Source organism: Pelodiscus sinensis, chromosome 15 (genome assembly GCF_052426305.1).
Source record: "Pelodiscus sinensis isolate ZL-2025 chromosome 15, ASM5242630v1, whole genome shotgun sequence".
Taxonomy (NCBI): Eukaryota; Metazoa; Chordata; order Testudines; family Trionychidae; genus Pelodiscus; species Pelodiscus sinensis.
Genome location: NC_143066.1, coordinates 38,640,575 through 38,646,073, shown reverse-complemented (window position 1 = coordinate 38,646,073; position 5,499 = coordinate 38,640,575). Strand labels below are relative to the sequence as shown.

At 49.8% G+C, this 5,499-nt stretch overlaps 1 long non-coding RNA gene across 1 annotated transcript; it reads right to left on the bottom strand.

Annotated features, from left to right (window-relative positions):
- Positions 1 to 347: 347 nt before the first annotated feature.
- Positions 348 to 3,967, bottom strand: LOC149523563 (uncharacterized). The gene is made up of 3 exons (XR_016350695.1): positions 3,891 to 3,967; positions 2,851 to 2,989; positions 348 to 500 (listed from the first exon to the last, which is right to left on the bottom strand). It is a non-coding gene; the product is annotated as an uncharacterized LOC149523563 (long non-coding RNA).
- Between the last annotated feature and the right edge of the window lie 1,532 nt (positions 3,968 to 5,499).

Sequence of the window (5,499 nt, the reverse complement as noted above, 5' to 3'; positions counted from 1 at the left end):
TATACTAGAGTAGCTGCATTAAAGACAATAGATTTTTGTGAATTTACACCCCACTAAGAATTGTGCTCTCAGTTTTTACTCTGTCCTCACTCAGGCAAAATTCCCATCTATTTCAAAAGGGAGTTTGCTAGAGTAACAATCCCACCATTCAGCTCACAGAAGCCAGGGCCCATCCTGATGTCTTCCCCTCCCCACCCGCCACATCATCTTTGAACCTGTTTTCCTCCTACAAAAATTCCTCAGAACTTCTTTTGCACCCATAGAAACATTACCGTTGAAATGGGAAACAAAACAAAAATAGTCTCCTTCCCTCATTGCCATGTTTTAACGTCATCCCGAAGGAAGCGACACTGTCTTGGCAGCTCCGAGTAAAGGAAAAAAAAATCACAGTGCTTTCCGGCTACTTTTATGGGTTTCTCTGCCCCATGTTCCAAAGGTGGCAGTGCCAAGAAAACACCACGGCTCTGTGGAGAAGAGGCCTTGGAGAGTCACAAACAAGTCTGGAAGAGAAAAAAAAAAATGGGAATGAGAAACCTTGTAAACTTGGTACCAGCGAGGAATGAGAGCTGCCAAAGCTGACAGAAATCTGCCATGAAACAAATCACATTGCAGACTTCCCTGCACAGAAGTCACAACGCCCACAGCTGGGAGAGAGTCCAGAGTTATTTTTGGGCAAGGTTTCTGTCAGTTCCAAGCAAAGTTTCAGTCAGGAGAAAGAGCGGGGGAGCGAAACGGAGGTTTTGTTTTAACTAGAGATGTTGGAACGACATTTAAAATGATGGGTACGGTGTTGACAAGCCTACAGTAGGGAGCAGACCACCACAGACATGACCTAGTGGGGCTCTAATGTCTAAGATGCTATGAAAGGTCTCTGAGATATCTGAAAGCTTGTATCCCACACGGCAATGTTTGAGGTTGGGTTTTCAATTCCTTGTACAAAAGCGCCACTGACTTCAGTGAGAAGTGCATACTGGGGGTCCATACATGGGGGGGAGGGAGCTGCACGTGGCCTATCGGGGTTCTATGTGTGGCCTGCGAGACATTTGTTACTGTTGCCCAAATGCAGGATTGCCAGGTTACTGTAGGTTTCTGTCCATGTAATTTTTTTCCTACCAGTATGACTAAAATGACATGGGACTTACATCAAGAGCACATGATGTGAGGTGCCTGCACATAACATTGATGGTGAGCGCCATGCGCTCACGCTGCATCCAATCAACACGCTGCTACGGTTCAGTTGCCCCGCCCTCCGCTAATTCTAGGTACACAAGCACAGTGAGCAACATTGCCCCATCCCGGGACACCATCTTGGTTACAACCATCTTGCAGTTCACTGAGGCTGTGTCGACACAGTAAAGTTATTTCGGAATAATGGCCGTTATTCTGAAATAACTATATGAGCGTCTACACGGCAATTCCATTATTTCAAAATAATTTCGAAATAATGGACGGCTTATTCAACTTCTGTACACCTCATTCTGCAAAGAATCACGCCTATTCCAAAATAGCTATTTTGAAATCAGGTGTGTGGAGACGCTCCACTGCTGCTATTTCGAAATAGCCCCTCCCCAGGCCTGTTCGGTGTTATTGCTCCTGGGGCTCCAAATCGAGATAGCACGTCTACGTTAGGGGAGCCTGCCTCGGACTCATTTTGAGGCTTCCCTGCAGTGTAGATGTGCTATTTAGAAATAAGCTATTTCGGAATAACTATTCCAGAATAGCTTATTCCGAAATAATCGTGTGGTGTAGACACAGCCTGAGATGAAGGAGGGCTACTCCTCAGGTCTAGTCAATAGCCTAGGTTGGCCATTACTGATTTTGAATGTGCGAAGCGTACAAGGCCACATCCTTTTAAAACCATACTGTCGTGGATAGGCAAAGCAAGTGGGATATGTTTAGAACAGGGGAACCGTTTTTGGATTGGGGGCCGCCGACCCACAGAAAAATCAGTCGGGGGCTGCACACAAGTGAGAAGCAAAAAAACAAACCGAAAACAAGCACTCCTTGATGTGGCCCCCAACTAAGGAGGAGACAGACAGCCTCACAGTGGGGTGGGGGGCAGATGTACCAGCATGGGTCCCCCGTGCTGGGGGGGAAGCTCTGAACCACCTTGGGGGACCAGATCCAAGCAAGCCAGGAGCCACTTCCGGCCCTTGGGGCTTAAGTTCCCCATCCTTGGTTTAGAAAATTCCAGAGACCAATTCCACACGACCTGGTGGAGAGACGGGGTGGAAGTGCAGGCTGATTTATGGGCCTTTACCTCCCTGCATCCTAAGCCAGCCAAGACTAACTCACACCCTCAGCCACCGGTCCCAGCCTGCAGGTAGCCCCGCCTGCTCCTTTGTCCAGCTTCCCAGGCAAAAAGGTGTCACATGATGTCACCTGGTTGCTCCTCCTACTCAGGCTCAGGTTACAAGAGAGCCAGAGCTATTATTGTGTTGGTGCTAAGATGAGGCAGTCTCCCCCTCAGTGAGAGTCACACCCAAAACTCCAGTCCCCAGCAAGGCACCGGTGCAGTGCCCAGGGAAACTGAGGCACACACACAGAGCCGCACAGGAGGTGAGAAATCACATACAACTTAAAGCAAACCGAGGGAACACAATCCCCACAGGCCCACATCGTGGTCCCCATACACAGCCCCTTATTTCATTTCTTTGCTTTTCAAACCCAGGTTCTAGTTTTTACCAACAATAACCATGTTTAGAAAAAAGCCCCCCCCCCCCCCCCGAGATCGGAATGAACTCCAAAGCGATTTCACTTTCACGCCATTTCTTTTGTCCCTCCCCTAAGCAGGGAAATCTGCAGGGTACTGCTTTCAAACGTTAATGAAGAACAGCCTCCTCTCTGTACCTCGCAGGGCCCTCTTTCCCAGTGAACATCCATAAATATTCCTTTAAAACGGTTTTGGAGACGCTCCCGGAAGGCCCTGATCATAGCCGATGTCAGGAAATGTCAGCCGTTTCTCCTCCTCAAGAAGTTGGTAGCGCGGCTGGGAAAGAACAGATGCATTAAAGGCAAGGAGATTTACAACCGCCGCCCCACGCGGGAACCATAAAACGACAATTTGTTCAATTTCAAAAGCAGACCTCTTGACCCTCCCGGGCACTTTCCCCACTGTGGATAAAGCTGGGCTTAACAAGCCCAAGATCCTTAATGATAAAATGGATACAAACGTTCATTTTTCAAACCAGGCGGTGCAGGAGAGACAGGAATGTAGGCATCCGAAAGTAAAGGAGAATCGGTGGGGGATACGCGTTAGCATCCTCTATAGACCTGTTTCCGCAGAATCTCTCCTCTTATCTGCCACAGTGGGAAAATTATTTAGATCATAAGCTCTTTGGCGGAGGGGCTGTTTCTTCCCCATCGCTGTTAAGGCATGTAGCTGGTACCATACCAAGAATGCAGCAATAATCGCTGGTGTAATTTTAATGACTTCCCTGGAATTACTACTGGTTCGCACCATTCAGAACAAAAGGAAACACCCTGTTTCTTCAAACTGCTTTGGCAATGTCTTCACTGAGGTCTGTCCAAGTCCTTATGCAGATATAGGTTGAACCTCTCTAGGCTGGCAACATTCATGGTCCAGCATGATTTTAGTGAGCCGGATGGCCACTTATCATGGATGTGGCCAAGTTTCCCGCAGTCCCATAAAGTTTGTTTCCAGCCACCCGTCCTGGAGCTCCGTGTTCCGGGCTGTTCTTTAGTTCTAATTTATCCCTAAATGTCTTCTAAGAGCCCAGCAAGCAGGGGAAGGGATGGTGATGCTGCCAGGCAATATTGACCTCCTGTGGTTTGGCAAATTCTCTGGTTTGGCAACAGGCAGGTCCGGAGGATGCCGGATTAGAAAGGTTCAACCTGTATAGAAAATATCTTTTTTTCTACGTTCTTACCAGACCACACGCAAGATGCAGTGTCATCCTTTGATGGACATTTGCTGAAGTTCTTCATGCCAGATGGTTTCTTTCTCTAGATAACCACAAAACAGACAGGCTGTGTCTACATTGGCACCCTTTTCCGGAAAAGGGATGCTAATGAGACACTTCGGAATTGCAAATGCCCCGGGGATTTAAATTTTCCCCACGGCATTTGCATGAACATGGCTGCCGCTTTTTTCCGGCTCGGGGCTTTGCTGGAGAAAAGCGCCAGTCTAGACAGGTATCTTGCGGAAAATAAACCCTTTTCCGGAAGATCCCTTATTCCTACTTGAAATCAGGAATAAGGGATCTTCCGGAAAAGGGTTTATTTTCCGAAAGATCCCGTCTAGACTGGCGCTTTTCTCCGGCAAAGCCCCGAGCCAGAAAAAAGCGGCAGCCATGTTCATGCAAATGCCATGGGGAAAATTTAAATCCCCGTGGAATTTGCAATTCCGAAGTGTCTCATTAGCATCCCTTTTCCGGAAAGGGATGCCAATGTAGACACAACCACATTGTATTTACATTGTACATCAAGTATGGGAAGTAGCAGCACACATTTCTTCTCACTGCCCTGTCAACAGGTCTCAAGCCCAAATGGGACAGACCAATTCTTTCATAACTCTGAGAGGATGAGTTCAGAAGGTAGGAAGGACTTCAGAGTTCTTTGCTGGGGCTCTCAAGGAGGGCTCCAGACGCAAAAGGTGGATTTTATGATGTCGACACCTCCCCACAAGGAACTGGAAGGACACCCAACAACTTTTTCCACATATGCTAACACGGTTTGGCTGCTACCAACCTGGACCAAATGCGAAGAAATGACCCCGAACTAGGGAAGTGAAGGTTTAACCATTTAACTGATAAGTATCACCATAAACGAGTAATGCTAATGTCCTTGACTCCCTGATCCCAATCATACCCCAGGGTTCTGGTAGCGATCAATGACCGCCAGACCTCGAACCCCACTCCCATCCTTGGCTACCCAACCCCGATCATGCCCCCTGGGCAATAGCGGCTGCCAAAGACCCCTCGACCCCAATCGCGTTCCCCCGGGCTCCAGCGGCCAACCATGCAGATCACACCCGCCTCGGCTTTGGCAGCTGAGTTTGGATGCCTGACCCCAATCCCGCCCTCTGGGCTCTGGCAGCCGACGTCGACCATCCAAGCCGACCTCCCGGGCTCTGGCGGCGCAACTTGGACAGCTGATCCTGATTGTGCCCACTCAGGTTCTGGCGGCCGCGCTTGACCAGCAGATGCCTATCAAGCCCCCGTAGGCTCTGGAGGCCGACCTTGGCTGGCCGATCCCGATTGCAAGCCCACCAGGCTCTAGCGGCAGAGCTTGAATGCCCAAGCCTGATCATGCCAGGCCCTGGGCTCAGGCGGCTGACCTCCCCGACCCACCCTGATCAGAACCCCTGGGCTCCAGAGGCCAACCTCAGCCAGCAGATGTGGATCATGCCGCTCGGGCTTTGATGGCCTAGTGGCCTTCAGAGCCCAATCATGCCCAGCATGCTGATGTCGGCCTCTTGGGCTCCGGCGGCCACCCACTCACTTTCCCGGCTGACGAGGCCCCGCTGACCACTCCCGA